This window comes from Lontra canadensis, unplaced genomic scaffold (assembly GCF_010015895.1).
Source record: "Lontra canadensis isolate GAN:19392208 unplaced genomic scaffold, GSC_riverotter_1.0 scaffold29, whole genome shotgun sequence".
Taxonomy (NCBI): domain Eukaryota; kingdom Metazoa; phylum Chordata; class Mammalia; order Carnivora; family Mustelidae; genus Lontra; species Lontra canadensis.
In genome coordinates, this window is record NW_022631023.1 from 2,913,187 (window position 1) to 2,936,605 (window position 23,419).

Here is a 23,419-nt window from a genome sequence, read left to right on the forward strand (position 1 = left end):
GCCCCCCCGCGCGCCCCCGCGCGCCCGCCCGCACAGGGGCGCGCGCCGCGCTCCGAGAGGGACGGTTAGGAGCGCGCGCCTCACAGCGGGCCCCGCGCGGCAGCGGCGGCGCCTTCCAGAAATTTCCGCGTCCCTGAGCCCACACAGAAAAACAAGCGGGGCGCGCTCCCGCGGCGGCCCGGCGGACGGCGCCCCTCCCCGCGGCCTCGGCTCCCCTCCCCCACCCGCGCCCCCTCCCCGCCCCCTGCCCCGGGCGGCGGGTCCGGCGCGGCCCTCCCGGGCGGCGGCGGCCCGCGGAGACCCGGGCGGCGGCGGCGGGGCGGCGGCCGCGGCGCCTGCGGGCCGGCGTGATTGATAGGGACGGGGCGGCGGAGCGGCGGCGGCGGCGGAGCGGTTGAGTGACAGCTTACCTGGGTGCCAATCTTCATCACACTGACAAGCGGCTGCAGCAATCGGGACCCGCAGTGCCGCGCCCGCGTCCAACCGTCACGCCGACGCTGGGCCACGCGACACAGCCTCGCTCAATGGGAGGAGGGCGACGCAGACGCGCGCCGCATCAATATTCAGGCAGGGGGCGGGGCCTGCCGGGCCCGGGCCCCGCCCCGCCTCTGCGCCGCGGCGGCGCGGGGCGGGGCCTGCGCGCCGGGGGCGGGGAGCAAGGCGGGGGCGGGCGGTGGCCGGTCCCGCCCCCGCCTCGCGCCCGCGCCGAGCCCCGCCCACAGCAGGGCGCGCCAGGGTGCGAGGAGCGGCCCGCCCCTCCTCGCCCCTCCTCGCCCCGCCGGTCGAGAGGGCCGCCTCATGACTATGCAGCTGGAGGCGTGGCCGGGGCGTGCCACGCCCCCTCCGCTCGCTCTCGGGAGGGGCGGGTTTGTGGCGCGGGCTCGGGTGGGCGGAACCATCCGCCGCAGGCCGGCGGGGAGGGCGGGCCGAACCATCGCGGCGGGGAGCGCGGGCTTCCCCTGGCGCGACGTGCGGCAGGTGGGCCCGGGACCCCTACCCCACCCCCCGGCTGCCCTGGGATCCCGTCCGCTCGGGCGCCCGGCGCCGGTGGCCCGCACCCCGCGCGCGCCCCTTTGTGTGCCTCCTCCGGGCGGGTGCGCAGGGGCACCCGCGGCCCGGGGCGAGGGCTCCAGGGACCGTGGCGGGCTCGCCTCTGCTCCCGCGCTCTGCCTCCCGCACAGCTTTCCCCCGGGAGACCCACGCGGGCCCTCCATGCGGAGGACGTGGCCTCCCCTAGAGCGACACGGAGAGTCGTCTGCGTTGCGGGCCGGGCTTTCCTAGACCGTGCCCGTGCGCCCACAGCTCCCGCGGTGGCCTTGTCCCCTGCGCCGAGGGGCGGGCGGGTCTTCCCGGGGCCGGGGCCGGGCTGTCGGCGGCTGTGCGTGCCCACCGCGTGCGATCGCTGTGCGGGCTCCGCACCGCCCGGAGCAGGGCCGCGCGGCCGGCTCCGGTGCCGCCCCTGGGAGAAGCCGCGCCAGGATGGGACCCGGCGGCTGCGGGCCCTGGGCGGGTCCCGCCGCCGCGAGCCACAGCAGAGCTGCTCTGTGGACTGCGTTGTATAGACAAGCTTGTAGCGAGGCCCGCGCGCCGGAGAGGCCACTGGGGCTCTAACGGGGTGAAAAGTTGGAGGGGACCCCAAAAGTTCAGGGGTGCGCACCAGCTACAGAATGTGCAGGGCCCAGCGCAAAGCGGAAATGCAAGTTCCCTTGTTCAACAGTTACTGGGAATTTGAAGGCAGGGACAGTACAACTCTAAACCGAGCGACAGCTGGCCTGGGCACAGACCTGGTGACTGTGCTTGTCCGCAGTCCGCCCGACTGTCCCTGGCCTCTCCTCCCCCGAGTCCCGGTCCTGGCCTGTGTTTTTGCTGTTTTGTTTTAGTGTCTAGTTACCTTGGAGTTTCTGTAAACTAAGAGAAAAAGCATAATGTTTTCATGGACTAGCACTCAGTTCTTTAAATAACAATTCCGACAAACAACCTTAGAAGGAGTTATGGAACGCCGCACTTGGGATCCACACAAAACAACACTTTGGATAGTACGTGATTTAAAGACACGTCTCACGTGCTTTTTGAAATACAGCAGTAGCCAAGACATGGAGGGATGCCTGAGGTGGGCATAGGGATGCAGTTCAGAAAAGAAAGAGAAATATGACACTGGAATTACCCAATTTCTTCAAAATCACTGAGCGAGAAAAGGAACATTAAACTTCCATACCGATTTTATACAACTTCTGTACAGTATCTTGGCTTAAATCCCAGAGCAAAAAGTAAGACTCTCCACCTCTATTTTTGGTGAGCAACTGCGCGGTAAACTGAGATGACTTTCTCCCCTGGATTCCTTACAAGTGGGCGGATTTGTACTGATGTCACCAATGTTAGTATTTCTTGGGATGGGGGGAAGATTCCTGTCCTTTACAGCAGATACAGCTGGGGCCGGAGTTCCTGCAAGCCAGCCTCAGATTATCAGCTTCAGATTATCAACCTCAGATTATCAGATTATTAGCCTCAGATTGCATCAGTTGGTGTAACGATCTCCTTCACGTTGGTCTCCAGTAGCATTTCCCCCCCATCCCCGTTTCAGCAAGAATATTAGGAACCTCATCTACGTGGCAAAAATTAAATCCAGGTCCTGGACATTTTCAAAACACCTGTTCAATGTTTCCACAAATACTTGAAGGAGGTCTAAAATGTCAAGTCCGATTTCTGAAAACTGCGCACGGCAGACAAAATAGAAGGTTGCATAATGTCTATAAATCAGGCTGTTGTCAGAGCCTCCAGGTAACATCATCTAGCTGGCAGAACTTGGGGAGCCAGGCTTCCTGAGGCTGTGGAAGAGGACAGTCCAGCAAGGCTGGGCAGCCATGGGGGGCCAGAGCACCTCAACTCTGGATCTCATCGTCCCTGCTTCCCCACCTCCCCCTCCCTCAAGAGGGCGATCCGCAGGGCTTCTGGAACCTGGAGAGGACCTGGTTGTGTGGGGTCACCAGAGAGCAGGTTCAGGTCACAAGGCCCGGGAGACCTAAGCCCCACCAACCTGCCCTCCGGGCTCTGTGTTCTGGTCTTCCCACCTGCACATCCAGCCCCCACCCCTGCTCCCCGCCCACCCCCCCCACCCCCCGCCTTGATCAGCTAAGCTTTCTTCCTTTCCGGGGCTGCCGAAGGAGACAAAGGGCTGGGAGCACCATCAGTAATCACCCCCAGTTTTTGTGGCCCTGAGGCTCACACAGTTGGGGGTTGAGGGGTTTGAGGGGGACTCCTTAGGAAAAGTCATTCAAAATGAGTTGTGGGGCCTTGGAGGGTTCCTTGCTTCCCTTTGCCTCCACCCCCAGGTTTGTCCCTAATGTTGAGGACCAGGTGGTTCCCAGACAAAAACTTGCAGGTAATCAGCCGTTACTGGCTATTCTTCCCCACCCCCCCTCCCCAAAGGTGTTACTCTTTTCCCAAGGACCCTGTTTAGGTGTGGAAAGTAAAAAGCCGCCTATAAATGCGGACAGAAGAGTGCAGGTGGCAGCAGGTGGCGGGAGGCAGTGAGGAGGCTGCAGGAGGTGGGGCGTGCTGGTGGAGAGAAGCCGCAGGGACAGGTAGAAAGAACTCTGCCAAGGTGCCCGCCAGCCCAGCGGAGCGGGGTCTCGGGCTCAGTAGCCAGGGGTAAAAGACAGGTAGGACTTGCACCTGCCCGGGAGAGCTTTCAGTCTAGAGTCCAAAGCAAGCATCCACCCCAATAGGATGCAAAGGTGCTTAGTGCCTGGCGTGGGGGAGGGTTTGAGGTCAAGGCTGGGGGGGCGGGGCTTGAGCTGTCCTTAGCAGTTGGCCAGGATCTGAAGGCATCAGTAAGAAAAATAATCGTGAAAACCACTTAAAAATAAGGACAAGTGTCTTGGCTTATTAAGGCGGCCGTGTGGCTGAGGTTTGTACTGGGTGGGGGGAGGCCGGAAGGCGCCAGCAGTGATGGGATGCAAGGATGGGGGAAGTTGGTTAAAAATCTGCCTTCGGCCCCAGTCATGATCCTGGGGTCCTGGGGTCGAGCTCCCTATCATATTCAGAGTGAAAGCAAAGTCCTCGCACTAGCCAAAGGGAGTCTATGGGACCCTACCTCACCCTCACCCCTCCACACCTCCGACATCAGCTCCCCTCCCCTCCCCCACCCAGGCTGTTCAGTCCGCCTCCTTCCTGCTCCTCCCTCATTCCAGGCCTATCAGCCTCAGGGTGTTTGCACGGGCTGATCCGTCTGCCTGCAGCACTCTTCCCAAAAATACCCGCTTGGCTTCCTCCCTGAGGTATTACTCAAAATGCTTTCTCAAAAGTTTAAAATTGCAAAACTCCCAGCTTACTCCCTCCCACCTCACCCTGCCTTCTTCCAGCAGACTTGTGTAGCTACCTGTAACATTCCTATGTAACTGTATAACTCGGTAACTTTTCCATCATGTCAACTGTCTCACTCACACAGTCCCCCCACCCACACACACCTGTAAACACTAGAAATCAGAAAGTGCAAGAGTGTTACTCTGTTTCGTTCACTGTTGCATCTGAGTGTCTGACTAGTGCCCGGCAAGCTCCTGTTTGTGGAATGCATGAATGAATGTTTCTAAGACCTGATGTACGGGGAATCTGTTGCTTTGTAACAAATTATCACAAACTTAGTGGCTGCAAACAACACAGATTTATTACCGCACAATTTCTGCTTGTCCGGAATGCAGGCATGGCTTGCCTGGGTCCTGCTTCAGGGTCTGACAGGTGCCAGCCAGATCTGGGGGCTCCTTTGAAGGCTCCACTGGGGATGGCTCCATTTTCAGGGTTCATTTCCTTGTGGGCAGATGGGCTGAGGGTCTCAGCTCCCTGCTGGCTTTTGGAATGGGGGTCACCTTCAGTTCCCTTCCACTTGGACCTCGTTATGGAGGAATTCATGATCTGGAAGCTTGCTTCATTAAAGCCAGCAGGGACCAGAGTCCACTAGGACACAGAAATCACATTCCTGCATTGAGTAATCGCAGAAGTGACATCGTATCTCCTTTGCTGGACTCTGTGGCTTAGAGGCAAGTCACAGGTCCTGCTCGCAGTAGGGGAAGGAGATCACACAAAGACATGAGCACCCGGAGGAGAGGATCCCCGATAACCGCTTAGAGGCTGCCTACATGTGGCAGTTTCTTTTTCTGCGTTGAAGACACAGTTGTGGAGGCACCTGGGTGGCTCATTGGGTTAAGCGTCCAACTCTTGGTTTCCACTCAGGTCATGATCTCAGGGTTGTGAGATCGAGCTGGGGTGTTGGCTGGGGAGTCTGCTTGGGATTCTCTCCCTCCCTCCCTCTGCCTCTCCCCCTTCTCTTTCTCTCTCTCTCATAATAAAATCATTTTTAAAAAGAGGGAGAGAGAGGGGGGCAGTTGTGGTATAGTCAACTATGTCAATGACATAGTTTTCTGTGTAGATTTCCTTCTGTTCTAAGGCTGAATAATATTTCGTTGTCTGATATACTATATTTTGCTTATCCCTTCGTCTATCAATGGGCACTTGTGTTATTTTCAGCCCTTGACTATTGTGAATAATGCTGCTAGGAACATGGATATACAAAAAAAAATTTTTTTAATTGTTTTTAAGGGATCCTGGGGTGGCTCAGTCGGTGAAATGTCCACCTTCGACTCAGATCATGATCCCAGGGTCCTGGGATCAAGTCCCACATCAGGCTCTCTGCTTAGCGGGCAGCCTGCTTCACCCTCTCCCTCGGCTCTCCCTTCTTGTTCTCTCCCTTTCTGTCAAATAAATAAATAAAATCTCTTAAAAAAAATTGTTTTTAAGCACATGAATACATAAATATCCGTTCTAGTTCGTGAGTCCCTGATTTCAATTCTTTCAGGTATACATCCAGAAGTGGGATTGCTGGATCATACGGCGTTTCTATTTTTAATTTTTTGAGGAACAGCCATCCTGGTTTTCACCGTGGATCCACCATTTTATATTCCCATCAGCACTGCCCAAGGGCTCCAATTTCTCCAAATCTTCACCAACACACATTTTCTGGTTTTGTTTTTGGAGCAGCCATTCTAGTGGGTGTGCGATGATCTCATGATTTTTAAAAGACCACTTGGTTCTGAGCTTCTGTACCTCTCTCTCTCTCTCTCCCTTCCCTCCTACTTTCTGAAATACGCAAGAGGTTAAATTTATCAGATAGGCACTTCGTAAACATGAAGAATTGGGAAATTTAGACTTACAGTCGCCAGAGCAGTTGGAACACGTCCCTTCACCCGGCCCTAAGCTCTTGCAGCCGGAGACTGCCCCGCCGCTCTCCCCTCTGCTGGCTTTAGGCTCATCCATGCATACGGCATTACATTAGACAGTAAAACCAAGAAACCGCTTTTAACAGATTTTTTATTAAATTAAATTAAATTATGAAATGTATTATTAAATATTATTTATTATTAAAGTAACACATTTAATTATTTATTTAATTGAAAGATTCATTTCTTTGCTATTTCATTAAAAAACCTCTTCCAAGGGGCGCCTGGGTGGCTCAGTGGGTTAAGCCTCTGCCTTCGGCTCAGGTCATGATCCCAGAGTCCTGGGGTCGAGCCCCGCATCGGGGTCTCTGCTCAGTGGGGAGCCTGCTTCCTCCTCTCTCTCTGCCTGCCTCTCTGCCTACTTGTGATCTCTGTCTGTCAAATAAATAAATAAAATCTTAAAAAAAAAAAAGAAACCTCTTCCATATGATTCTCTGTTAATATAAATAGTGTATTTTATGAAAAATGCTTCTAAAAAATTAGAAGAGTCTAATTGTTTCACGCTTTTGCCAGTCTCTTTAGCGTGTAGCTTGAGAGAAGACGCTCGGGTGTTCACAGCCGCTTCTGTGTTCAGTCTGTCGCGATATATTGTCTTAGTCAACGCGTGTGAAGAAAATCCGGCCTCGCGGAGCCAGGTAGCTGGAAGGTGGAGGAGCACTTACACAGAGACTCCACAGAAACCCACACATCGACGTTTCTGGAAGGTGTGTGGTGACGTGGGCCCGGCAACACCTCATCGATGGACTTTTCGTGCTGTCAGCCTAAAACCCACTGGGCTTTCCCGCCCTGCAGACGGACCTGCGACTCCCGCGTGGTGTTGTCACGCGGTCACTCAGTCATTGGAGACATATTAACCCCGAGTTACACAGATACCGCGAGCGCTGCTCCATGTCCCTAGACGGTATGAAGCAGCAGCACCTGCGTCATCAGAAACCTCGCCCAGTACCAGGATGTGATCAAGTTCATAGTGACAGATACCAGTTTTTCCAAATTTTGGTCATTTCAGAGCAAATATCGTCCATGGGTTGCCTTGAAGTGGCAAGCTTACGTCGTTCATTTTTAAGAATACGTCTGCCGGAACCCTAACCCTAAGAAGCAAAAGTTTGTCCCTCACTGGTTCCTTCGGGCAAAAGTGACGTTTTGTGAAGACGCAGCGGCGGACGCAGTGCACATCTCCCCGCCAGGCCTTTCCTCCCCGCGGTCCCTGTCCAAGGGTCTGCAGCAGAGGAACCCGATGCATCTGTCCGGTTGCCTCACACAGAACCTTAAAATGTGCATATTCAATGGTCGACCCTTAATAAAGCTAATGAATAAATTCTGCTTCCTCAGGACATCCTCAGAGAGAGAGAGAGAGAGAGAGAAAGCACGGGCATGAGCAGGGAGAGGAGCAGAAGGAGAAGCAGACTCCCCGCTGAGCAGGGAGCCCCTGCGGGACTCGAGTCCGGACCCTGGGATCATGATCTGAGCCCAGGTCAGACGCTTAACTGACAACCACCCACGTGCCCCAGGTGGCGGGACTTTAGTGTCACCCAGAAGAATGACATTGTTTGAATTTTTTTTTAAAGATTTTATTTATTTATTTGACAGAGAGAGACACAGGGAGAGAGAGAACACAAGCAGGGGGAGTGGGAGAGGGAGAAGCAGGCTTTCTGCTGAGCAGGGAACCTGATGAGGGGCTCGATCCCAGGACCGAGGATGATGACCTGAGCCGAAGGCAGATGCCCAACCGACTGAGCCCCCTGGGAGCCCCAAGATGTGACTAACATTTAAACCAGCAGAGCAGATTCCCTGGGATAACGTGGGTGGGCCTCATCCCATCAGCCGAAGGTCTTGAGAGCAAAGACAGTTCCCCCCTCCCCGCCCGGGGGGGAAGGAATTCTACCGGCAGACAGCCTTTGGCCTTGGGACTCCAGCTGCAACGTCATCATCTCTCTCTCTCTTTTAAGATATTTATTTATTTATCGGGGGGTGTGGGGACGGGCAGAAGCAGACGGCAAGAACCTCCCACCAACTCCATGCTGAGCACAGAGCCCCACGCGGGGCGTGATCTCACGACGCTGAGACCACGACCTGAGCCAGCATTAGACTCAGTGCTCAACCGACAGCACCACCCAAGGCCCCAAGCACATCATCTCTTACCAGAGTTTCTAACCCGCTGGCCGGCCCTGCGGGTTTCAGACTTGCCAGACTTGCCAATGAGCTGATTCTTTAGAACCCATGCATCTACCCCTACCATCGATCTATGTGTCGATCGATCGATCTATGAACCTGTCTATCTAAAATCCCGTCCGTTGGTTCTGTTCCTCTGGAGACCCTAACTGACCCAGCACCCTTTCCATTTCTATCTAGGCCTTTCTGATGGCCCAGTGAGGCCACCGGGAGAGCAGGCAGGCACCATGGATCGCCAAGGCTGCTGTGGGGCGGTCCTGGAAGGCCTGGGTCCAGGTTAGCCACTCTCTCACCCGCGGCTCTCCCTGGACGGATTATGCAGTTGAGGGTTCGCCTCGGAAGACGTGCCTCCGGATCCTGCCTCCTGCTTCGTATCTTCCCACAACGGGCAGTGGGAGGTCGCCCTCCTGCCCGTGCAGGTCCCCAGAGCTCAGGCGCTGCTGGCTGGAGGAGGGGTGGGGGACACAGAAGTGACGGCCTGGCTGCAGGTCCCTGTCCTGCCTCCATGCCCACCAGTGGGCCGCGCTGGCCTTGCAGGGACCCGGATTGTCTGGGGAGGCTGTGGATGGATGCCCAAGGGAGGCGGGGGGCTGGCGCGCTGCCCTCCCACACTCAGGACAAAGTAGCACAAAAAAGCACATCGTGCCAAAAATTTTTCCTTTTTCTTCCTGCCCCTCCTTCTTGGCTGCTTTCCTAATCTTGCTAAAATGAACGTTTACACTCTCTTGAGACATCAGAGGACAGAGCTGCAGTTTCTGTAACAAATTTTCAATGAGAAAAAAGGAAAGAACAAATCCTGGGCTGGACCTGTGGGCTGGGTTGGACAGCACGCCTTCCATGGTGGCTGTGTGTCTGTCTGGCTGGCCGCCCGTCGGGCTGGACGGCCCTCTTCTTCCCTTGCCTGCACATTAATACCTACTGCAAACACACGTACTTTTGTTAGGTGCAAAGAGTAGTCACAATCCCTGGAGAGATTTCTGTTTCCAGAAAACAGAACATGTTCACAGAATTCTAGAGCTGGAGGGAAACTCTCTGGGTCCTTTTATGGGGAGAAACCTGTCTAGACAAGTTCAAGGTGCAGTGAAGACAGGGTCCAGGTATCCTCATCCTGGCTAGTGCTCGTCAGGCTTAACTAGTCATCCCCTTTCCTACTTTGGTGCAGTATGAACGAGGAACACAAGCTTTTACCTAATAAGAACCTTGAGGTTTGTTTAACACCAGGATGGAATCATTTACAAGCAATCTAGCTTTTGCAAGTTATATGTAAAAGTTCTGCAAAGTCTTTTTACATGTTATTTCTTACTGGAGTGTCTGGCTGGCTCAGTTGGAAGAGCGTGTGACTCTTGATCTCGGGGTTATGGGTTCGAGCCCCATGTTGGGTGTAGAGTTTACGTTAAAAAAAAAAAGTGGGGCGTCTGGGTGGTTCAGTGGGTGAAAGCCTCTGCCTTCGGCTCAGGTCATGATCTCAGGGTCCTGGGATCGAGCCCCACATCGGGCTCTCTGCTCAGCAGGGAGTCTGCTTCCTCCTCTCTGTCTGTCTGCCTCTCTGCCTATTTGTGATCTCTGTCAAATAAATAAATAAAATCTTTAAAAAAATTAAATTTTTAAAAAATGCGGGAGGCCTGCTGCTACGGAATAATTTTGCATACATTTCCTCCCCACTTTCAGCAACGTCCACATCACCTTTCTTCACGACCGCCACTTGTCCAAGCGGTCCTGGATGGCGGCTGCCAGAGCCGGGCTGAGCCCTGCGTGCACTCCCGCCCTCGGCCAGCGCCACGGTCTGTGCGGACCAGCACACGCCCAGGCCTCTGCGGGGGCCGCTGACATGGCGAGAAGGCATGGCTCTCCTTTAAGGATGAGGGTTATTTCTCTGTGTACGACGCAGACAGCGCTGGGGTGTGCAGGAAGCCCGGAGCGATGGCTTCTCAAATGCGCGTCTTCCAAGGAGGGACGGGTCTGTCAATCCTCCCCAAGAAGCAAGCTTACAAGCCTGCATTTCAGGGCTCCGTTGTTGTGGGCACCTCCCCTCGAGGCACTTGCCACAACCTCAACTTCCAGGTATGACAGGCCCGGTTTCCTAAAGGTGTATTGGCTTTTCTCATGGGCTGCGCAATCCCCAAACTGGGTGAGACCACCGCCCGGTGCCCCGAGCCTGTGGTGGGAATGGACCAGCTTCTCAGCCGCATTTGGTCGGCTCATCCGCCCCTGGGAGCCGGTGACTTATAAATAAAAATTTATTATTTATCATTTATGAGCCTGGAAATGTGACGCATATGGAGCTCCAGGAATAAATTGTCCGCACTGGGCAACATATTTCTGATATATGGCAAATTTATTTCCTACATCACCGAGCTGCCCGGATGGGCCTCCAGTCCCTCGTACTAAGACGGATGCTCCGAGTAGCACCAGACGCATCGGAAGTTTTATCTTCATGTTTTATAGCCGTTCTTCCCCTGGGTCCTCATCTGTTTTCTGTCTCCTTGTCAACAATACCTCCAGGGGGAGATTCGATCAGTTGACGGCCACAGAGTAATAACTCAGAACTATTTACGTGGTGTCCTTCTCCAAGAGACAAAGCACTCGAGGACAGTGCGGAACGTTCTGGCATTCCTGTGCAATAGACAGGGGAAGGCATTATTGTTATTATTATTATTATTATTTTTTTTTTTTACTTCCTAGTTTGGAAATTTTCACATGCACAAAAGCAGAGAGGAAAGTATAAGGAGCCTCTGTGCACCCATCATTCAGCTGTAAAATTATTAACACTTCTCAAGTCTTATTCCATCTTTTTCCTGTCCCTCCCCCCACCCTCAAGTAGCTTAGAATGAATCCCAGCCATGGGGGATTTTCACTGCAGGGGGAGAAAGTGTTATCAGTTCCCATTTAGGGGGAAGTGGAGGCACTTGAAGGACCTCGTCTGCCCCCTTACACCGAGTCCCCGGGGGAGACAGGCACAGGAGTGGGTCCCCCTCCCTCCCCACACCCTGCTCCTCAGAACAGAGGCGAACTGTCCCACAAAGTGATGTGCTTAGTTACATACCAAAGCCTGTCACCAACTACACAACGTCGGCTGTGGCAAAGACAGTCAAACAGATGAAGAACACAGACAGACTTATCTCAGTCTATAAATATTTAAAGAAGTTAAAAGAGTTTGCTTCCGGAAGCTATCGGAGTCCCTCGAAGGAATTAATTACAAGCTAACTTCCCAAAGTTACACGGAGGCAGAAAGTCACTTAACGATACAAACGTATGGAGTCATAAAGAATAAACGTGGGACCTTCTGGTCACCAGCAACTCCGAGCACACCCTACTGGGCTTCGCGGTAGCATTGACAAAGCCAGAATTTACAGCAAACACCGTCTCCCCCGAAGACATCTTAGATGTCTGGGTTTTCTCCTGACCCCATTTTTGAGCTCTGGGTACCCCCCGGTGCCCGTCAGGGAAGCACTGTCAGACGTGTCCGCAACCTCAGGCTTCCCCACCGGACAGTGGCTTTCACGTAGCGCCTGTGGTCCCCAGATGTGCCACCGGGAAGCCAGTGTTGCGTGACAGGAAGAATTTGGCCGGTCTCTGTCGCTGGTTCCTGGGAGGGGGCCTCTAAACCGTCAGACCACACCCGAGTTGGTGCTAGAAGGTGATCAACGGTCCCTACCCTATCTCGGGATGTGAGCCCTTCCTGCCAGAAACCAGCTCGGGCCAGAGGGTTGGGACTTTGAGCCAAGAGATGGCAGGCGGAGCTTTTGACCTCCAGGGAAGAGAGGGGACTGGAGTTTGGGACCAAACATGGGACCAGGGCTCCCCTGTGCCTGCTTCATAAACCCCGACAAGCACTCCCAACACCCCAGGCTCAGAGGAGATTCCCAGCTGGGAGTCCCGGGATGTGCCGGGAGGATGGCGAGAGGCTCTGCGTTCGAGGCCCGCCCGGACGTTAGAGTAACCTTTACGGCCAAACCCTAACCACCGTGCTAGTGGTTTCCTGAGTTCTGTGAGGCGTCCTGGCAAACGGCTGAACAGAGGGGGTGGTAGGAATTCTCAAATCTGTGGCTAGTTTGTCGGAAGCACGAGAGGCCTGGAACTCACGAAGCGTGGCTGGCCTCTGGAGTGAGGGCAGGCTGCGGGCTGGGGCTGCGGGGTCTGCCCTAAGCTCAGGAGCCCGTGTCGGGAGCACACTGCCTGTCCCCGCAGGACCGCCCCAAGCCAGGACAGCCAGGACAGCCGGGACAGTGGGCCCCGCGGGCTGGTCGGTGGCCGGGCCTCCATCCAGCCCCAGATCTCAGCACAGCACCTGAGTGGCCCGGCCAGAGCTGGAGCATAGAGCCGGCCGGTAGCATGTCTCCCTATGTCACTGCTTTACGTATTAAAACAGGTGTATTAGGTTTCATTATCGAACAACACACCCATGGTTAGAAGCTCAAATACAGAAGCAAATAAATAAAAATATAGAAATGAAAGTACTCTCAGTGTCCCCGGAGGCACCCACTATCCCTTGAAAGAGGTGTCCCCTGCAGACTTCAGGGTCTACAGTATTAAGGAGGAAGGCTGGCCCTGCATCCCCGGGGAAGACAGAGGTGCGGCCCTTCCTCCCTCCTGCTCTGGGCCTGGGGGCCACCCTCCCGGGCTGCTCCCTGGGCTCCCTAGGCTCCCTCTTTCTGGCTTCCAGGTGGGTTGGCCAAGGGGAGGCTTGGCCAGAATTCAGAGGGAAGGAGGAAAGGAAGGTGGCACTCAGGCCTGGGTCCCCAACGGTGCTGTGTCCCTTGTCCCACGGCTGGCTTCCAGCATTCGGCTGCCTCTTTGGCTTCTGGGAGCTGCTCCCTCCCTTTGCCCTCTCTGCAGGGGCGCCCAGCTCCTGAAAACCTTGTGTTAAGCCCAGAGCAGTGCTGGATAAAGTGTTTTCAGATCCCTCAGGCCAAGTGTGCTCTGTAAGTCCCGGCCCTGGCCAGTAACCAGGAATGCGGGGAAGCCGCTGGGAGCAGCACCCCCCACCCCTTGCAGGGGTCACCGGCCAGCACTGAGGGTTGTCACAAAGATGCCTGGGCCGGGGACAGTCTGGTCAGACCAGGTAGGGGGTGGAGAGGACAGGCCAGCAGAGACCCCTGAGGGGAGGAGGCAGGGGCCAGGGGCCATCGGCATACAGACTCTCCACACCATGGGGTGCTCATGGTCTCGGGGAACGCAACAGCTGGAGGTCTCTGAATTTGGAGATGGGAAACATCAGTACCCATGAGCAGAAAGGACAGGGAGTGCTGGGGAGGACTGGGCGGTTGGCCATATCTCGGCACCCCAGGTCACCCCAGGACAGGCAACACAGCATCTGCATCACTCTGACGCCCCGAAGTGGAGCTTCTCGAAGTTTCCAGACCTCCTCCGAGTCTGCGCGTCGGTCAAAATCCAGATTGTTGAGGCTGACAAGAATGAGCTTGACCCGACGCCCCCAGAAAACAGCGACCTTGAGAACCCCCCACTTCCCCACACGCCTTAGGTGAGGTTCACTGTCTGGTCCTTCTCTCTGCTCCCACAGGCTCACAAGATGCCCTTTTCTACACAGACTCTCCAATTTCCTGTCCTTTGTCTCCCTAGTGGTTGGCTGAGATTAGAGGTGTCCCGGCCAAACCTGCTCGACACAGACGGACTTCCCCGGTTCAGCCGACTGACCGGGCCGCCCCCCGGCTGCACAGCGAGGACCCTGTGAGTTCCCCCACCTGTCACGAGTCCTGCCTTTCCTGCAAAAGTCCAAGGTGAGACCACCTGACCTTGGGACCCGACCCTGCCTGCCACAGCGCCCTGCAGTTGAGTCTCCTTGCCTGTTTGTTCCATCCAGGCAGGGCCTGCCCGGGGCCCAGGAACCAGCATTTCCACTAGCAACCCTGGGTGATTCCTAGGGCATCACGTTTGAGCAGCTGGGTCCCGGAGGCGCGTGGGCCCAGGGAACGCCGTGAGGGCCGAGCAGTGGGCGCTCGGACAGACGTTTTCCGCGTAGTCAGGAGAGGGTACGTGTGTGCGGGGCGCGGGAGTCAGCTCTCCCCACCGCCCTCTGTCCTCGGCCCCTCTGTCCCCCAGCCTGGGTGCAGGGGCCACTCTGATTTGCCCTGGGGGCAACAGCAGACTTTATAGATGGAAGGAGACTCAAGTAAATCACTGGAAAGGACTTTGAAGACAATACGTTTCCTTTCAAAAGCGGCTCTGAAAACAGCCTTGTGAACAAGCCCTGTCCGGCCTTCCCTCGGCCCGCTCCTCCCCACTCGGCCTTTTATGGGCCTGTCATCATCACCCCTGCTGACAATGAATGATTTCCTCCCCGGGACTATCACAAGAACCAGAGTTGCTGCCAGAAGCCTCTGGCACCAAACTCAGCTCGGAGTCACAGCCTGAGGCCATTAGTGAGGGGAACAGCTGCGGCCGCACATCTGCAAGGCATTGGAAAATTTTATGAATAATAAAAACTATCCATTACACAGACTTATACATTATATATCAACCTGATACCTCTACGATTACACTACCAACAGTCTCCTTGGGCGTATGCATTTTTTTCTAATGACACCCTAACTCCACTAATAAATTCGAAAATCTGAAACGCTGACCTCCAGCACCGGTCCGTAAAATGTCCTCCTCTGCGATGTCAGCTCTTCAAGAACAACAGTGACAAAATCGGCGTTGGCTGAAAAGATGAGAGAAGAATGGAAACCCCCCAGAATGCTAAGAGCACGGAGAGACAATTACGTTTTTAGGTTAAATAACCAAAAGACTGAAAAAAAAAATACAGAGAACATCAAAAGATGCTGAAAAATAAGCCTTAAAAACAGATCAAGCCCCAGGAGCTCCGTGAGCTGTGCCCCCAGGGCGTGGATGACCTTAGTTTGCAGCCATGTGTCTGGTGACAGTGGCAGAAGGCTTTGGAGGACCCAGCGGCAGGGTGAGAAGGTGACAAGGGGGGGAACCCGACAGGCAGGAGAAAGAAAAGGAACTGCTTTCAGCACCACGCAGGCCAAGCAGGGGCTCCTCCTGCAGAAACATCTCGCCAAGGGCAGGGTGGCAAGGTTCAGCTGCATCCCACAGCCACAGAGCCTCTCTCGGGCCCTTCCTTCTCAAGGGTGTCAGATGGGCGGGGGGTGGGGGGTCTGGGTCAGTTTTCAGGAATGCCTTTCCCCCCTTCCCTCTCATAAACTCTGTAGTTCACATTTTTGCACTCAGAAAACAGCTTTTGGTGGCACGAAACTTTGCCTGTTTCCATGCATTAAACCTACATTCTTATTTTGTAGCAGAACATCCTTCCTCTTCTGATTTCTCCCTTTTTCCGGCAGCAGTGACTTGCCATATGTTCAAAGAGGACGGCGTTTTATTTTGGCTTCCCTCTGGCTGGCTCAGAGCTGAGGAGGGGATATTTTAAGCCCCACGCTTAAAAATAAAACCTTGGCAAGTCTTCGGATGCACTAAAAACATCAAGAGATATTGGAACCTGGGCTCCGATTGGTTCGAATTTTGTGAGATTTCAAAACCAGCGCTTAAAAGAAAGAAAGGAAGGAGGGCTAGTGGGGGCCAATGTGGAGGGACTGGCCCTGCCCCCCAGGGCCGGGCTCGGGTCTTTCGCCATTGGCGCTCCTGCCAAGGGGGTCCAGGTGGCGGTCAGGCCTCGACTGTGCAGAGAGGCCTCCCTCCTCTCTTCCCAGCTTTGCCCCTTTCCTGCATTTGCAAGCTGCTGGGTGCCTGTTTGAGAAGGGAGACGGCCATGGCTGTCCCGGGCTATGCTTTACCACCCCCCCAACCGATTCCTCCCACGGGCTGCATCCCTGCCGGGCTGGGGGTCCAGCAGGTGGGGGCGACAGGAGAGGCATCTCACCTTCTTCGGGCAGGAAGAGCTGCTTCTTCACGGAGCCCAGCAAACAGCCTGCCTCCTGGGACGCCACCCCATCGTCTTCACCTCCACGTGCAGTGGCCGAGGAAGACGGTGTGTTGCCAACATTCCTGTTTCACTCCCACCGTGACTTGGGTTAGTACCTGATTTGCAAGCGCCCAGCCCTGGACGAAGGAGAGGTGTCTGTACTGTGCTACAGGACGCTCGGCCCAGGCAGTCCGGAGGGAATGAGTTCAGGCCCCTGTCTTCCACCGTGCTCCGCCCGCACAGCTGGGGCTCCGGAGGGCCCACCCCCTCCCCCCGCAGCCCGCTCTCGCGCCGGGGGGCCGGGCTGACTCTTCACCCAGCAGCCCACTGCCGGCGTCGGCCCCGACACTACATGCTCGCAGGGCCCCGCGTCAAGCAGCCACACACAGTGCCGGAGGAAGCCCCATCCCTGGGGCACCGTGACCCCACGGGGAGTGGTCCTCCCTGGCCTCACATGTGTTTCTGCTGAGGATAAAGTGTGGCGGGACCCCCAGATGTCTCAGCCTGTGTCAGGGTGCTGTGCCTCCGGGGCCGGGGGCGTGCGACCGGCGGTCAGAGGGGGATGTGGCTCTTATAACCCCCCCACCCCCGTTAAGGAGAGGGAGGGGGGTGCCCAGACAACAAAGCAGACATGGAAGGACCCTCACGGCACTGTCCATCGGTCACGGAGCTCGGGTCGCATCCAGTATTTGCTGGAAGCCTGCCGCGAACGCCAGCCCAGGGCATCTTCTGCCATTGTCCCACGAGGAAGCACGTGGCAAGTGTGCTACTGACCGTGTCCTGGCTGCGTGTGTCCTGTGATTTCGGGGAGACCGGGACAAAGCTGCACTGACTTCCGACAGATCAAGGTCACATCCTCAAGTTAAAGGCACAGGACGGGAGACATTGAGTTCTCCAGACTTGTGGGGGAAACACAGGCCCTCACTTTTGCCATCTGAGAACTGAATGCCAGAAATCCATATTCAGTTAGGGTGTGGGGCTGTCTTACCTGCTGTCACTTGTCGGCAGTGTCACTCATTCCTTGCTACATGTCCATGTTAGCTACGGATCAATGTGACGAGGGAGGGCTGCCGCTTTCAGTGTGAAGGCGCCCTTGGCCATCACTAAGCCTGGAGTGTGGACAAATGGGGACACTTACTCCTGCCCAGTGGGGGCGCTCCCGTGGGGCCACGGAGACAAGCTTCAGGTCCCTCCCCAGAGCGTGCTGGGGTCTAGCCAAGGCTTCCCAAGGTCAGCCGGTGTCACATCTCCAAAAGGGAGACCTCTGGATCCCATTCACTGCAGACCACCTCCCCTCCAGCATGGTCAGCCCCCATCTCCCCTGCCTGGTGTCAGAGTGGCTGGCATGTGTTGGGACCTGCCTGCCCGGGGGTACACCTCGTCCGGGCTTAGTGGGATGTATTTAGAGATACACACTGAGTCCTCCGGGTAGCTAAGCTGGTGACAGCTGTCTGGTGTGGGAATGGCTTCCAGGCATACTCCTGGTTTCCACTGAGCAAAGCCCCCAGGAGCTCTGATGTGAAGGTGCTTACCAGAGCAGGTATTGTGGTGTGGACACGTCCGTGATCGCGAATGCGGCTATGACTGTGCCACGTGACCAGGAATGCGCCCCCTACCCCCTGCTACGAACGCGTGGTGTGGCCACAAGTGTGATGGGGCCGGGTCCCAGGTGTCTTGGCACCAGAAATACCTGATGTGGGGTGGGATGCGTGTGCGGGCTTTGACGCACATGGAACAGAAGCTACTCGGAGGAAATCCTTTTAATCACAAAAACTCATTTCAGAGGACTCAGCTCCCACCTGTACTTAGACCAACAGAATTCTCTCTGTCGAGAACGTAAACATGGGCCTCGCTTTTCCTTTTTTGACGGCATCATGTGAAATCAAGTCTCTCAGAATCCGTGTTTGAAGGAGCCCCACAACAGCAAAGAGGTCTGTGTGCGGTCACGTTTATGGATCTAAACTACCAAAACGCAATTTTGATCAACAGTGCTGGAGGAAACACGCCACTATCCTTACGTCTAGTGAAACAGGCTATGAAACGGCCCCGTGCGGAGGCAATCAGCCAGTGCAGCCCAGCGACGTCTGACTTGCTCGGTCCGTTAAGTGTCCGACTCGACTTCAGCTCAGGTCGTGATCTCGGTGATCACGTGATGGTGAGATGGATGACGATGGTGAGATCGAGCCCCCGATCAGGCTCTGTGCTCAGCGGGCAGTCGGCTTGGGGTTCTCTCTCTCCCTCTGTCCCTCCCCTAGCTTGTGTGTGCTCTCTCTCAAATAAATAAATCTTTCAGAAAAAGTATACAGCCCAAAGTTCTTTTTTAAAATACTTAATTTAGGGCACCTGGGTGGCTCAGCGTGTTAAGCCGCTGCCTTCCGCTCAGGTCATGATCTCAGGGTCCTGGGATCGAGCCCCGCATCGGGCTCTCTGCTCGGTGGGGAGCCTGCTTCCTCCTCTCTCTCTGCCTGCCTCTCTGCCTACTTGTGATCTCTGTCAAATAAATAAATAAAATCTTAAAAAAAAAAAATACTTTATTTATTTGACACAGAGCGATCACCAGCAGGGAGAGCAGCAGTAGAGGCAGAGGGAGAAGCAGGCTCCCCACTGAGCAGAGAGCCCGATGCGGGGCTCGATCCCAGGACCCTGGGACCGTGACCTGAGCTGAAGGCAGACGCTAAGCCACCTGAGCCCCCCACGCGCCCCCACCCCCCGACGGCCCCGCCAAGTTATTTTTTGTTTTTGAGAGAGGGAGTGTGAGCCCACGTGCATGGGCGTAGGGGACGAGCAGAGGGAGAGAGAGAATCTTAAGCAGGATCCACATTCAGCAGCGCTGAGCCCAACCAACACGGAGCTCGAGCTCACGACCCTGAGATCATGATCTGAGCCAAAGTCAAGAGTCAGAAGCTTAACCCACTGAGTCAGCCAGGTGCTCCTCCAAAGTTGTTTTTTTATTAGCCTGGCACATATAGAAGTATGTTAAGTCATTAATTAAAATGTTATTTTTCTGGATTTTGTGAGGTTTATAGTATCTACCAGCTTTTAAAATTTGTAAGCTATTTTTCCTCATCCTATATAATATTCCTGGTCACATTCGACTTTGAATTTGTATGTTTATATTGTATTTATTAAAAAGAGCCCTCTAGATTCTATCAGGTCCCACAAAACCTGAAACCATCCTCGATAACTGGTCTACACATCTTTTTTTTTTCTTTTCTGTTAAATTTCATTGAACCCCTTCTAGCCTTAAGTAATATGTACCCATGGATATAGGAACTGAAAAAAAAAAAAAAAAGTTCCAGGGGCACCTGGGTGGCTCAGTGGGTTAAGCCTCTGCCTTCGGCTCAGGTGATGATCTCAGGGTCCTGGGATCGAGCCCCGCGTCAGGCTCTCTGCTCAGTGGGGAACCTGCTTCCCCCTCTCTCTCTGCCTGCCTCTCTGCCTATTTGTGATCTCTGTCTGTCAAATAAATAAACAAAATCTTTAAAAAAAAAAAAAGAAAAAAAGAATACCAACAGTTAAAAAAATTAAAAAAAAAAAAGTTCCAATACATTGTACTAAGAAATGAATGTCCAATAAAATTTATTTCTTAAGTTTAGGAATGTTCATTAATATTGCAATCTATTTAGGGGCACCTGGGGGGCTCTGCCCATGAAGTGTCTGCCTTCGGCTCAGGTCATGATCTCGGGGTCCTGAGATCGAGCCCCCTTTGGGCTCCCTGCTCGGCTGGGGGTCTGCTTCTCCCTTTCCTGCTCCCCCTGCTTGTGCAGGCTCTCTGTGTGTCAAATAAGTAAGTAAAATATTTTTTAAAAATCTATAAAAATTGGAGTTTATTTTTAAATAGGGTGGTAAGATTTATAAACAAAAGCTTTAAGAAAAATTAGGTTTTTATTAAAATTTAATTTTTGTGTTTCCCGCCCCAGTTCCTGTGTTGAAGCCCTAAACTCCCAAGGGCCGATGACTGGTAGTGCGGCCTCTGGGAGGAAGCTAGGGCTAGACAAGTTCTGGGGGCGCCCTCAGGATAGGGTTAGGGTCCCCTTAGGAGAGACTCCAGGGAGCGGCCCGTGGTGTGAGGACACAGGAAGATGGCCACCAGCAAAGCCATGAACAGGGACCTATCTGCTGCCTCAGCCAGTACCTTCATCTCCAACATCCAGAACCGAGACAACAGTCGTCTGTTGTTGAGGCCCCCTTCCCCCCCCCGCCCGGCTCAGGTGGTGGTTTCATGGTGGCGTCCGAGATCTCTAACACAGAGCCCAAGTATATGATTCAGCCCCCATCTTTGCTGCGTGTCCCTTCTCAAACTGTGGCCTCCAGCAGGGTCCCTGTCCGGGGCTTGGCACAGACCCATCCCAACACCTTGAAGACCAACCTGGGGGCTTCCCAGTCACTGTCAACATCTGCGGTAGATGTCCTATCCCACAGAGCTTTCTCTGATCAACTTTCTCTCTTCCCCAGATGGCCCCTCTGCTACCAGGCTCAGCACATCTCCTCTCATGGCTTTCCCCGGGCCTCCTCCCCGAGGCTGGGAGTGGGGAGAGGTGTGCACGGTCTTTGAACCCGTGGCCCAGACCCAGGCCCAGCATAAGGTAAGCACTTAGACCAGTTGCTTACAGGCCCACGAGAGTGACGTCGCTCTGTAAGGAACCCCACGTTGCCCATTAACTCTTACACCCTAGTCTGTGTTTCAAATCCTTTCTAGAATAAAGATGGCTGGAGGGCAGAGGGATGGCGGTCAGGGGGAGGAGGCGGCGGAGGCTGGGCGCTGAGCTCCCGAAACACACCCATGATCTGAGTGTCCAGCCCTGTCCTTGCATGAAGTGGCCTCTGGCCGCCCCTTCAATACCACGGCCCCTTGGAGAGCCCTGCTCTCTGCCACCACAAGAGGCCCACAGCCAAGAATGGGTTTGCCATTCTTAAAGGTTGTAAGAACAAGACGTGGGACAGTGACTACACAGGGCAAACCTCAAAGAACCCCCCTCCGGCCCTTCACAGAAAGCCTGACGGCTCACGTGGCTTTGCATTGTTTGCATGTCGTGCGTCGGGCCTGTTCTAGAAACATCTGTGCCTCCCACGTGCAAGGTGTGGGGCCGCGGCCGGATGGGCTGGGTGGCGAGCTGGGAGCGGAGGAGCGCGTCGCTGCGTTCTGGGTGCTGGCTGAGACCGGCAGGAGAGAACGCCGACCAGTCAGACAGAAGCCCGTGCTTGGAGGCAGAACCAGACAAGCCGCACAAGCATCTGCTGGGCAACGTCAGGACCAGAATTCCGCATGAGCGAGGGCTGGACTTCCTCGCAGTCCAAGGGTATTTCCTGTGACAGGTGGAAGATGCCACCGTTCCAGTGACAGGGAAAATACAAAAGGGAGTGGAATTATGATCTTATTCCACTCGAACCTATTAAACGGGTTTAAAAGCCTTGTGGAGGGGTGCCTAGGGGGCTCGGTCGGTTGAGCAAAGGCTTCTTGGCTTCAGCTCAGGTCATGATCTCAGGCTCATGGGATTGAGCCCTCATTGCCCCTGTCCCTGCCCCATCAGGCTCCACGCTCAGTGGGAGACGGAGATTCTCTCCCTCTGCCCCACCCCCTGCTCACTCGTGCTCGCTCTCAATAAAATCTTAAAAAAATAATAAAAAATGAAGAAAAGTATATTAAAAAAAATTAAAACCCTTGCGGAAACTGAAGCAACACCTTGTGTGAATCCCACTGAGTCATCAGACTGGTTTCTGGAAATCCATCTTAAGGAAACAATACAAAACACAGCACGAGTGACAGTCACACAGGCTATTCCGGCTGCGCTGAGAGCAGCGGGACGAGCAAGGATCCAAAAACCATGCAGTGCGGGCAGGTGTGGCGCTGCTAGAGGACACACCATGGTGGGTCCTGCACACACAGCCGTGGCCAGCACCCCTTGTGTTGGCTCTCAAGCCTTTTTGGAGGTCGGGGGAGAAGGAGCCAACTCCCGGAGAGACTGGAAAATAACCAGCCAAAAACTTCATGCAGGGGCGCCAGGGTGGCTCAGTGGGTTAAGCCTCTGCCTTCGGCTCAGGTCATGATCTCAGGGTCCTGGGATCGAGCCCCACATCAGGCTCTCTGCTCAGCAGGGAGCCTGCTTCCCTCTCTCTCTGCCTGCCTCTCTGCCTACTTCTGATCCCTGTCTGTCAAATAAATAAATAGTATCTTAAAAAAAAAAAGCTTCATGCAAATGAAAATATACTCCTACCCATTGCTGGGTTGAGAGCTGCGAGCCGCAGCGGCAGGAGCAGTCTGGGAAACGCACCGGGGATCTGCACGCCCCCTGGCCCCACACACCCCATGAGTCCTGTGGCCGCTATGCGAAGCCAGCTGGGACACAGGAACGCCCTGCGGGACAGCAAACTGTCGTTGTAGGGCGCCATCCTTCCGCTGCCCCTACCCTGAGGGAAGGCGTGGGAAGTGTTAGTAACGGGGGTGCGAGCGTGGCACGGTGGATTCTCGGTTACTGCCCGCTTCCTTTCTTTCGGGTAACGTGGCTCTACTACTTTTATAGTAAAAAAATGCGACGACGAGACTCTCACCGAGGGGCTAAGCCGTCAGAAGTAATAAAAGGCCGGGCAGTGATCACAATCGTAGTTTTCAATTCCAGTGTTCTCACGGGGACTAGCTCGAGAAATGCGGGATTAGAGAAAAGTGAACCGTAATTTACAAAGACACTGTGTCGTTTGCTGTGCACCGAAGAGGCTAAGGACCAGAATTCAGACGAAGCGACGTATCGTCCAGGAGTCCAGGCCCATCGACAACCGCCCTGTGAGAACGAAGTGAACCACTAAAATGATAGGGATTCGAGGTGGGGTGGCGGGGGGGGGGGTCCCCTTCAGGCAGAGCTGAGCCGCCCTCACAAACGGGCCCACCTTCCATGACTGCTTCGGAGTAACCTCACCAGGACGTGACTCTCTCCCAGGAGATGGTTTATTTTGTCCCCACCGGGCGCGGGCGCAGAGACACCGCCCACCACCGCCCAAGTGCCTCCATACTACTCGCACCCCAGGCGTGAGTGACGCTACCATGAGTGCTGGAAGGCCCCGCGGCCGACCCAGAAACCCTCTGTAGCCCGAAGAGCCCAGAGTC